The sequence below is a fragment of the Fundulus heteroclitus genome, chromosome 4 (genome assembly GCF_011125445.2).
Source record: "Fundulus heteroclitus isolate FHET01 chromosome 4, MU-UCD_Fhet_4.1, whole genome shotgun sequence".
Classification (NCBI taxonomy): domain Eukaryota; kingdom Metazoa; phylum Chordata; class Actinopteri; order Cyprinodontiformes; family Fundulidae; genus Fundulus; species Fundulus heteroclitus.
Window position 1 is genome coordinate 19,852,325 of NC_046364.1, and position 13,067 is coordinate 19,865,391.

Genomic DNA, 13,067 nt, shown 5'->3' on the forward strand with positions numbered 1-13,067 from the left:
AAATGAAAAAGGATTTTTCCATGTACCTGTCAGAATGACTGCAAGTCCCTTTTCTATATTCTCTCCAAAAAGCACATATTGCTCTGTTTGTGAGCAACATGTTTTGGAAAAGTTGTTTACTGGGTGAAAGCGTGTTTTTCAGCTAGCCTAAACTGCAGTGTTTACCCTAGATCTGTAGTCAAAAGTGTTTGTGTTTGTTTTCTGTGCTTAGTCCCAGCTCTGCGGTTATCATAGTGACTGTGCACAGTTCATTAACTGTTCCACACCAGAGGCCTTTGAATCACATTGTCATTTTCTAATTTGGTTTAGGCTGTTTTGCTGCTTTTAGCCATACTTTTCCACTTAGTTTTTCTAATCTAATTAGTGATTGCAAAATGAGGAAATGTTACAAATGACTCATATTCATAATGAAACAGATGACAAAATAATAAATGCCATTTTCCTGGCACATCCAGCAGTTCGAGCTGATTTAGAATTTTCACTTACTAAAAAAAAGAAAAGAAAAAAAGGAAAGAAGAAATTACACAGCCATTGTGACAATGCAAAATAAATAACACAACCAATTTACTGCAGGGCTTAACAATAAAGCTTGTGAGGAACTGGAACAGAAATTCCACCAGGTCCCCTACTGTTTCAGTTCAAACAAAACTAAAATAATTTTGCCCCCTGAAAAGCAATAGGAAATAAATATCGGAAAGAGGAACAAACATTTCAATGCTCCAATTAAAGGCTTAAATAAATTGGATTTATTGAAGTTATTGTTTAAAGATATGGAATAGCACTATGTGGACTCAGCAGATCAGCAGCAGGGTGTAATTCTGATGCACAATAGCTGTTTTCTACACTGAGTATGGTAATTATTTGTTGATCAAAAGTTTTGGGTCACCCAAAAATGCCATGTTTTTCCAAGAAAAAAACCATTTTATATATCAAATGAATAAAAATGATGGTCTAGACAGAGAGGTGGTTCTGCCATGTCATACTTGGAATAGGTTAGAAATAATGATTTTTGCTTATAATAATTATTTTATTCCTCTCAAATTTTGCTTTCATCAAATAATTCTCCAATTGCAACAATTATAGCCATGCAGATCTTTGGCATTTTAGCTGTCAGTTTATTCAGGCAAACAGGGTCCAGCGCCCCTGATCCTGGGCCCTGTACTGAAGACACAATACTAAATCAATTGGTCATAATAATAATATGTGTTGGCATAGAAATAGAAACAGTAATTGATTGGTCCTTTGGATCAGTAAAATCTATGACATTTACAATTTTACTTTAACAATGATTTAAAAGTTAATTCAATTCAATTCAATTCAGTTTTATTAATATAGCGCCAATTCATGAAACATGTCGTCTCAAGGCACTTTACAAAGTCAAATTCAATCATATTATACAGATTGGGTCAGATTATACAGATTGGTCAAAAATGTCCAATATAAGGGAACTAGTTGATTGCATCAAAGTCCCGACAAGCAGCATTCACTCCTGGAGAAGCGTAGAGCCACAGGGAGAGTCGTCTGCATTTTTTGCAGCAATCCCTCATACTGAGCAAGCATGAAGCGACAGCGGAAAGAAAAACTCCCCATTAACGGGAAGGAAAAACCTCCAGCAGAACCAGCTAAGTTAAGGTGTTGCACTTCTAGCTTCTGCCGTATTTAGATAGAATCACAACGTTCATCTGCTAGTGTGTGTGTGTCATATTACAAAGAATGTAAATGGTTTGAAAACCAAGTATCATTTTCCTTTCACCTCATGATTATGTTCACAGATTAGATAGTCGTGTGTATCCAGTTTACATATGGTTTACGGTCATGTTTTTTTATTTATTCCACTGGAAGTATAGGGGTACCAGAATGGATGTATCCTTCTTTACTTTGATGTGTAAAAGTCTAATTTTTCACAGTAATTTCTGCAAATAGCCAAACAGGACATTTTCTTTTCAGCTTCTAATACAAGTTTAAATCTCACCGAAGAGCTTTTGAACTAAATTCCAATTAGGACACCTTTGTTTAGACCAGCCCCAACCAGAGCTCTGATATTTAAAGAAATGTGAAACATATCAGCAGTAATAAAAGCCTTTATGTTGGACTGCAGCAATGTTTTCAGAAAAGCAGACAGCATTGAGAGATAACCTAAGTCCTTGTAGTGCTGCAAATTACCACTGACAAGAGCAATTTTCATTCAGTTTGCACAGAGTTAAACCGAGTCGCATATCTGACAGCATTACTTTTGAAGACTTAAGTAACATGGAATTACGGTGTGTGTTTTTTTAGCTTTTGTATCATTTCTAATACTTCTGAGAAAATACTAAAAACAAAACAACAAAAACAAACAAAAAAGATTATATATATATATTTACAGCAAGAATACTCAGTATCTAGAGCCACGTTTTTCAAGCTTTGAGTGTTTACAATTGCAGAAAATGTGAGATAGAAGAGGTTGAGAACTTCCAAGATGCTCCCCATCTGCTTCCCCGCTGATAGTGCTTGTGTTGCTTTCTGTTCTTTCTGGAACTGGGAGATGAGCCCCCTATTGTGTCTCCCCACTCATGAGCAATGTCTGCAATGAAAAAATAGCAAGAGTTGTACATGTGCAGATTTTCCTTTTTCTCTGCTGAACAGAAAACAAACTTTGAGGCAGGTCAATAATGTTATATTTATGTCAACACTGACTGAAACTTGATATTGAAAGTATCTTGGCTAGTATGTATAAAACAATTCTTAAGCTCCTGACAAACTTTTTTATTGCTTGCCGTGTATAGTGATGTATTGAAAAATGAGTGGTGAGTGTAATCTAAACGTGACAAAATAATGAATCTGTCATGTAATTAAAGCCTGTATGCTTTTGCTCTTGCATATGCTTCTCGTACATATGGTACATGCATATTGGGGTAAAGGGTGTGGAGTCAAAGTGTTATTTCAAGATCAGGGCAGGATGGCCTACTTTACCACCTCTCATATTCGGGGACCATAGACAAAATAATCAGAAAGTAGAGAGGTCTGTCAATTTTACATTTAATTACAAGCACTTTGCATGCACAGCTGAGTGGTGCATTTTCATAGCATCCTAAGGGTGCTTATACACTAAGATAGTCTGGGGAACTCTGATGAGGCAGGAAATTTTGAAAAAGTTAGTATGATTTGGCTCACTTGTACACTACACTTTTGTAGTTGTAATAGGCAGCCTGGATAAAGTCATGCAGTACATGACTGCTGTACAGTTGCTGGTTTTAGGCGCTATCACAACAAGCTGCCCAGTATGGGCAGCAGACAAGGCAGCAATCTATTCACTTGCTTGTCTTGTATATGTGCAGAAGGTCTAAAAAGCACAGAAGACAGACAGAAATTATGACTTAATGCTGTGGTTACGCTGATGTCAAACAAGGTATTGCATGAATTTCTAAGTTTTGAGATCAGCCCTAAGTCTGTAAATCATGTGACTCCCACCCTTTTAAAAATCAAGCAGAAACTTTATTATGTGTTGCCATAATGAAATTCTGATGAGACAGACAATGGCTCAGAATGAACATAATTACTCATAACACAGAGACACAACAAGACATGATCTTTCCAAAAATGTTTAAGTTGATTGTACTGGCCAACAACAACATTATGTGTTGCCATAATGTTGTTGTTGGCCAGTACTCTGAGGTGCTTAAGCCTTAATATAGTCCTTAGCAGCATATAGTGCTTAGCAGCTAATGGGCTAATTTTCATGTCAAAAAGATAGCAGCCTGTAACACTGTGCAATACATTTATTACCAGAATTGTGCAATTTGCATGAATGTCTAAACACACCCTGAAAGACTTAGGTGTGCAATTACTCATTAGCTAGTGAGAGACAGTATAAATAATTTTCATCAGATCAGAAACCTATGTAACCAGTAGTGTGTTTGCAACATGTAACACATTATTAACTGGGCTGGTGGTTTGTTGATTTTCAGCAGGGGGCAATAGCTTTAGGAAATAGGATGTTTTTAAGTTTGTTAGTATTTGATTCAATGTCCCTGAATCGATTCCCTGATTGAAATGGCACAAACAGTGCATTGCCCGGATGGGTGGCCAGTGTTGAGGATCAGTGGGGCAGATGTCATTTCCCGATCCTCACCACCAGCAGCCTGTTGGCATTGGTTGGTATTATAGTCTGTTTGCTGTTCCTCTCTAAGGAAACCACCCCAGGGTTCAATTCCAATTGAAGTGAGACCTATATTTGCAGCTCGACAAGACAGTGCTTGTTTGGTCTGCAATAGTCTTCAGATAAGGCTTTGCACCAGCCAAAACAAAGTCGACCGTCTACTCTAGTGGCCTTGGTATAACAGAAACAAAGCCATGAAAACCTCAGTCTGTGTATGTGTAATGTGTATTCACTTTGAGAATTGTGGTACTGAAATAAATAAGCTTTTCAATAGCATTTTAATTTATTGAATATGACTATATTTGGTACACTATCAAATGTGTAGTATGACATTGCCAGAATGTTATTTTCCTATTTAATCATGTCTTCCTCTGCCATTGAAATGAAAGAGAAACATGCAACATTGTGACTGGGGTATTAAAAATGTCACATCTTACAATAATGTTCATCCAAAGCTTCTAAAATGACGTTCTATTCAGTGCCTTCGTATTGATAGGCAGCAGATGTCCACTGTATTAATAGACATGGTAGATAGCAAACTGCGGTTTATCTGTGTGTTTTTCATAAAGAAGAGAGAATCAGTTATGTTATGGCAAGATCAAGACAATGTTTCACTCATTGTGTCAGTTTGTCTATGTTTTGATTTAGAGACCCATTCTTTTTCACGTTTTCTAAAACTCAGCAAATTGTCGAAGAGGCGTCAATATATCACTGCAACTTCCTGGACTTACCACCACTTACCTTTAACATCCCACACAGCTAATCTGTCAAGAAAGACAAGTGCACTATCTGATTGTATCTCCATAGCTCACTTACTGTCACTGGTTCCCATCCATCACAATGTTTATAGGGACCATATGGCATTGTGTGTTTTATATTATTCACTCTTATATAGGATCTTGCTCCTTATCAGTTAGCTAGCATTGAGACACATTTGACTCTCCTAACTATGAAGAAAAAAGTATATTTCTTAGATTTTACACTGAATGTAGTTCTTTTGATGGATACTAATTCTATTTGCATTTTGATAAAGTCATTTGCTAGCATATCAAATACCTTGGACCTGAATTATAGACCCTAGTGTTCCTAGTTCTAGCCAGGTATTTTAATCTCTTGGCAGTGAAAGCATGGTAAAACTTAATCTAGCCTTTTGCTTAGCACCAAATAGGCACCAGAGACTCTACAACGAGCAACTCTTTAGGGTGTCATTAAGACAATCAGTCTACTCATAAAACAGTTTGAGATTTGATTGAACTCACATTTATTAATAGAGACTTACTATTTAGGAGGGGCCTTAGAGAAGATTTTTCTGCCCCTCTATGCATGAGGGGCAGTTGAGGTGGTTTGAGGAATTCTTTTCAATATTTTATAACACAGAGAGGTATTTCTGCCATGTCATACTTGGAAAACACCTCACACCATACATGGGACTTGTGGAAGAAAATATATCTCATACCTGGTATTGGATCGATTCATGGATGCATGAAATCTGTTCTCAAGAAAAAGCATGACCCTGGGACAGACCCAGAACATGCTGGGGAGACTATTAATGCTCCCCCCCCCACCCTGGATCACTTTGGTATCCCCCATTATGAGCTGGAAAGTGTCGCTGGGGAGAAGGATGTATGTGTTTTCCTGCTGTGTTGTCTGCATTATAGTCACTTTCAGATTGATACCAAACCTAATAAGAATTATTCCTCACCTAAACAACAGCTCGTGCTCACGACCAGCCCGTGACCACTGTTAGATTATGACAGCAACACAAAAATCCCACTTCTTTTCCAAGCAGGACTTGAAATACATGGTTTTGATCACAATCGATTCAATAAAATATGTTTGGAAAACAGTGTCTCTTGTAGAATTCCGCAAGGTTAGGAAGTTAAAAAAGCATGCCTTCGTCACAATATCAGGACTAAGACTGGCTGCTTTTTAAACATTTATTAAAGCGATTAATTCAGGCTTATAACCATCTCAAACTTTGGGAAATATGAAAAACAGTCAAGATCTTGAGGTGTTTAGGTTTTAATTTTATGGTTGAGTTTTCAGTATGTCTATTGTTTCTTACGTTCATTTAGGTCTTACCATATTAGGTCATGGTTTTGTTTCACTTTCTTAGTTTATTCGGTTCTTTGTGCATTTAGTATTATTTCTGTTACATCTCTATTTATCTTTCCCCCTGCTTGTCTTCTGCCTGAGCCCTGAGGTGCTCAATTTTATCCTCTGACTTTCACACCGGCTTCCTATGTCATTCTTCTCACCATCCCCTAGTATTTAACTTCACTGTTGGCCATGGTTCCCCACTGGGTCCTCCATTTGACTTTATATTACTCTGCCCAAATCCTGGTCCTGTTTTCCTTGTATTTGACTGTAAGTTTATATCATTTCTTATTTAGTAAATATCCCCGTGTTCATTCAGCTTTCCCGTCTACACTTGCGTTTCGTTCCATAACCACACATCACAACAAAACATATTAATGGGTGGAGATTCTGGGGACACAAAAAGTCTGTTTTACAGATGAGGGGAATACACATCAGCCATGTAGTCTGTCAGCTCTGAGGAGGCAGTTTCAAATCCTGGTTGGCATCTTTCAGGATAACATTGACATGTTTTCCTTAAGCATAAGCGGAATTTCTCGAGTCCCGCAGTTTCCTTGCACGGTCCAAGAATCCTTATGTGGGGTCAACTAGAATGTATCTTCCCCTTTGCTGGTGTGTGCATACATATGGGTGTCTATCTCTGTTGGCTCATTGATGGACTGGCTACCTGTCCAATATGCACCCAACCTCTTGCCCTTACTTTGCTGGGATGAGTTCCAGTATTCCTACAATCCTTGTTACAACTTCTTTAAAAGCAAAGATGTTCTTTAGCACAGAGTATAACAAACAAACTGGAACTGAAAAAAAATATATGTTTGGATTAATTTGATTTCCTATAGCTTTCTGATCAGACTATTTCATTACTGCTCATGTTTGTATCTGCTCAAAAATGGCTCTTTTAGATTTAATCCTTCTTAGAGAGTGTAACAGCTCTCCATCTTAAAGTCATCAGGAAAAAAAGGAACAGCAAGTGTGTATGATATGCGGGTGACCTTATTGTCTGCTTTTATTGAACCAACTGTGGCACCTCTTTCTAATCTCTTTCTTTGGACAAATGAAATGTCTTTTGTATAGAAGCAAGCCAATTATTCTTTCCTCTTTTAAAGCAGGTGACCCTAGAGAGCCAAACAATTATAGGTACATGTGCAATTTGCCTACCTCTGTTAAGGTTCCCAAATCTCTTGTGAGTGAAAAATTGGGGCAGTTTCTGTCTTTGATATCTTAATGAACTATCAATTGGATTTTGGAAAAGTAAACCTATAGCAGCTTTAAGCCTATCAAGTGATTTATATTGAGAACTTAGGACGACACTTTTTATTGATCTACAAGGCCATCTTGGCCTAGTGGATCATGCAATAAAACTTCTCAAAAACTTTTTCCCTGACCTGTCTGTTGTGCTCCATGATGCTGTTTGATCACTAATGTTTTCTTACAAACCTTTATTGGTTGTTTCCAGTAATCAATAGGCAGGAGATATTGTAAACCCTAGACAGTTTGCCAGTCTGACATTAACCCCCTTTCCACTGCCTCGGTATGGAGCGCTCTGCTCTACTTCACCCGCTTTACGACCATTTCAGCACGTTTTTTTTTTCAGGGCCAGCCTGTGTTTCTCCAGCCCTGCTCATGAAAAGGGTCAAACTGACCTTACTCGAGGGGAATTTTGACGTGAACAGCCTGCTCTCACCACCCTCTGTCCCTCAGGTTCTGTGTATATCATCTTATCTATTGGTTGTCCCACATGCCAATCATTCTGATACGCTCACGTAACTCCAGTGTGCGTGCATATTCCTTGTTAGTTTTCACCTGCTGGCTGTGCATGCACACTTCTAGTGTTTATGTATCTGGTTAGCTTAGCGGTTAGCTTTGGTGTTAGCCATTCATTGTAGCTTTGCTGTTCTCACTTTATAGTTTGAATATGGTTGAGAGTTACAACAAGCAAACCGCATATAAGTTCATGAAAAGAAGAGGGAGGCCTCAGTAGAAAGAAATAAGACCAGATTAGATTTGGAAGATTTTTTCCACTCGATCCCCCTGAGGAGTGGAAGAGCAAGGTAAGCCGCTCTTGCGCATGTGCAGTTATTCAAAAAGGGAATAACCGACTCTACCTCTAAGAACCATTATGAAAGTGGGTCAAACTGAAATATAATTTTACTATTTCCAAACCATTAACGACACCTGAAGGACAGAAAAGAAAATGAAAAAGGACACATCAGCTTTCTACACAGATACACGTATTAGATCCACAGATTTACTGAGGCTTTCTCTTATTTTACACACACTGAAAGCTGATAAGTTTTGTTTCTACAGAGAGTTTGGTTCAAAAATGTGTTCACGGCTGCTGATCCATCAACCATGTATGGTAGAAGGCAGAGTTGCTGTCTTCTTTGTTGGGGGAGCAACCCGCTGAGAACAGCCAGGGAGTCCCCACTCCTTTTACCAAATATCTCTCTGTGCGAATATGCAAAATCCAACCTGCAGTTGTCAGGATTCAGCAGGCAGCGCGGTACAGTTTATTGCCAGCTCTGCCTTCTCTGCTCTCTCCCTTCTCTACAGGCGACTGTAGTTTGGCAGGTGGGCGTGGCGCACACCTGCGGCTCGTTCGGCGGCGCTATGCGGGAGTACTTAAGCAGCGGTCTGACAGCTGGAGGACGCCTGAGTCTTAACCTTGTGTGGTACACCTCAGTTGGCCACTGTCCCCTGACAGCTTACCTGTTACCAGCACCAATCTTTGTCTCCTGTTTCTCAGGTCGCCTCACGCTCTGGATTCTGTTCCAATCGTTCTCTCGTGCTCTGACATCCCAAGACGAGCCGTCCGGCTCACACTGCTCTTGATCCCATTCCAGACGCTTCCACGTGCTCAAGTTCCCTTCCGAGGCACCCTTGGTGTTACAAAGCCGGGCTGAGGACTCCCACCGGATCTCCCTGGTTCCTCCAGCTGTCCCCGGACCACTTCTCCCATCACTGCTGCTCGGGCCCCTCACGGACTCCACCTGCCCGCCCAAGGCCGCTCTGTCACCTGCTTCCATCTCGGGAAGAGTCTCCACTCCACTCCCCCCGCTAGGTCTCGGTGCCCGGTGGTAAGCTCTCACCTCCACTCTCGCACCTTCGTCCTCTAAGCGTTCTCTGCCTCTCGCCCGCAGATCGCTCCAGCTCATTCTCACGTCTTCCTCCGGTGTTGCTTTACTGTGGGTTAGCCACTCAGTCATCCGTCTATGAACTGTGTGTCTTATTAAACACCCTAAACTGCTCTTTGTCTCCTGAGTGTGGTTTGCATGTAGGAAAACACCTAAAAACCATGACAGCCATATGAGGCAACAACATTAATGACTGCTGTTGAATCTGATGTTGAATTCGTTGTTACCTCTGCCTTTAATAAAAGTTCTCAAGGACTTTTCAGGCATTGATTTATAAAGTGTTTCCTCAAAAAAAGGATTCTGCCTTTTCTCTGAACTTCCTGTTAAGTGTTTTTCTTTCTTACTTGTATTAGAATATTCAAGGGGGAAAAGCTACCTATAAATTATTTTCCTCCGCCTTTTTGAATGTATCTGTCACCAAATCTTTCAGCTTCACACAGACAAATATCTGACAAATGTAAGACAGATGTCATCAGTATGAGTTTGAGGAAAAGCGATGTAATTCTAGGATCTGTGGTAAACTAAAAGTGAGGAGTTTTGAGGACTTTTCGCTGTTTTCTAAGGCAAAAAACATCTGTGTTTTGTATTTTAGATTTCAGAACGCCATCCTTTTCTAGACTTATATGCAAATGTCAGTCAACTTCAGGTCCATTAAAAAATTGGATAGATGAATTAAAATAATCTAAACAAACCTTAACAATAGACTCTTGCAAAGGTGTAGATCAATAATATAGCATTTCATGTCTACAGGTTTATATTTTCAGTTTGAATAATTTTTGACAACAAAATGGTTGCTCAGAGGTTCATTTTAATTTGTTGTTAGCCTAAAAATTCTGTTACAAACTTACTGTAATATAACAAGAAAAAAGGGCTTAAGACAGATTTGTATGTTTTCCTATACTTAAAATGTCTGCTCTCTGTATGTTAATATTCCTGAATAGTTCTTAATACATGTTAACAAATTTGCTGTCACATCCAGGGAGCTGGCATTTCCCCCATTTTCTTTGGCATTTCATTAGCTCTACAGAGGGATAAAGAGTCATAAGTAGCATTATGGCACTGGGCACTTTTAGCCATGATGGCTTACAGTACACTGTCCTGCATCTGCTTATAGGTCCAACTCTATCTGACACTCTTCAGTTGACCATGTTCTCAAGATGGAGTCACGTTTCTAAAAGATGGATTGAAACTCTTTTTTCCCTCCTAAAATATGGAGCCTAAATATTCCCTTAAGTCTCTTCTTAACAGCTCTTCAACAGCAGGAATCTCTTCTTTCGCTCAGGTTTTCCTATCCGGTATTCTTCGTTTAAACCTTTGACCCTCTAATCATAAGCCTACTTCTATAACCTCTAGCACATACAGCTGCCCCAATTTAGATAAAACATAATGTTGCAAATGATCCCCTACTGGGAGATCATTGAAAGTAAATTACCACTATCATCGTCATGAGTCTTAATGTGGTTCCATTCACACTACCGCTGTACTATATTACAGCTGTAGTTAAATGTTACAGTCATTAATTGCCAGCAGTAACAGTCAGCATGCTGCTACAGAACTGCACTTATCGGTGCAGATCGTTTTTGTTATGCTCATCGTATCATCAATCATTCTCCTTCTACTGCTGCACAATGTTGGTAGATCAGGCTCAGAGTGGCCTCTAGGAGACAGGAAGCAGAGACAACTGACTGATGCATCTTTAAGAGTCTCGGACTGATGGAAGGCCTGACCAGCCTGCACGTAGACCATCTGCCTGACTGGAAGCTGTCTGAACTGACTGACTGAGGTCTTTATTTCTGAGATATCTTTTGAACTCCTGATTTAGTAGCTGTTTACCAGCTGACATACATATCTGCCTTACTAGATGCCTGGACGGTTGAGCAACTGACTGACTGAATGGCCACCTTCTGACTGGCTGTCTTTAAACACTCTCACCGCACCCTTACTGAATCGATTTCAGGTAGCGTGGCAACAACTCCAGTCCAGGACTGAGCCTAGTCACTAGAAAGAACACTAATTAGCTCCACAAGCCACACGTACGCGTTTTGGTGCAATGTTTTGGTTCCTCATCGCCCCCTGAATTCAGATTAGGTTCTAGCAAGGGAGCAGACCTTCTTGCTGACCTACAGTACAGACAACTCTTTCTTCCCCCCCCCCCCTTTATTCTATCAATGCATGCCTCAGAGAGCGCATGGATGAAAGTTAGATGGGAACGGGCAGCAATGGAGCTGTTGACTTTTTTGTAATTAAAGAGGACAATGACTGGGGTTGTTAATCAGGCAGAGGAATGTCTCACACTCCTTTCTTCATGAAAGGATCGACGTGCTGTAAGCTCTAAGCTGCTGGGAGAATTACAGCCCTCTCACTGTATTAAATGGGATCATAAAACGTGTACGTTTCATAAGGATTATACTCCTCTTTGAAAAGAATATCAATACTTTCTTTCTGCCAGCAAGTCCGCACTGCAAAAGGAGTTTGATAAACTATAGATGTTGTCACGATATCTTTGCAATAATCTTTTATATGTTAATCAAGACTGTATAATCTCAAAAGTAAGCGTTTGCCGTTTGCTCATTTGGTATTTTTCAGTAATCCCTGATCGAACTGTGAGAACATAGTGATTAACTGTCATGCTTTCAGATGGTATCCCCCTAACTCTGCCCCCCTAAAGAGAAGATAAGGATGCCCGGAATCTAGTTAGGAGGGGATAGGTTAATCAGTGAGGAGGAACAGCAGATCAAACAAACACCATAGTGTGTTTTAGATCTTTGTATCTCCACTTAGCACAAAAAGATTAGAAATTTGTGTTTGTCAATTTTTATTTGTCTGTTTATTCCCCCTCAACTGCTGACACAATTGTATGGAACATCCTTTTGTGTGTTGAGCAGCAGAGATGAGTATGCGAGTTGCAGCAATGAAGAACTTGCTAAATCCAATGTAAAATCCTATATCTGTACACCTTGGATTTTTTAGTTTTCCTCCTTAGAACAGGTTCTAGATAGTATTGCCATAGAAGCCTAACACTGGCACAAATGCCCCCAAATTAATAAGTTACTAAATTCATTGGTATATTTGATAATTTCAATAAAATTACATCTCTCTCTGTCTCTCTCATAATACATGTTTTGTTTTATAGTCATTGGCTTTGACTGGATCTGGTTCCTGTCTGTGTGTCTTTTGCTGCGTTTGTGTTGGATGGTGGGACTGAGAAGTAAGCTTGACCTCTTTTTCAAGTGGAGCTGGTAATGACTAAAACTGTGTTGGAATGATGTGTTGGCAAATCTGAAACATTTTCTGTAGAAAGTGAATTAGCAGCCCTGCCACAAAGGACACATAAATCCCCCACTCAGTTTAGTGAGTAAAAAAAAACATCACATTAATCCACTTTTTTGGTGGATTTCTTGGAAAATAAGAAATATTACTAGGTCCCTCTGGTTTAGTATTGCATTGAACTGTTACTCTATTTGCAATTCTATATTTATTTTAGGCCTGTGTTTTCAGTCTCTTTGACCCAGATATAGTCATCTTTTAGCATCGAGTGTAGAAAAAATAAAATAAAATAAACACACCTTTTTTTGTTTGCTATATAATTGAATACACAATTACTTTTCTATTAGTGAAACAACACAACCTGTTTTTGATGATACCAGCTCACCTGCCAAATTAAAAACACAAACAGAAATCACTAAGTGGCTCGGTAC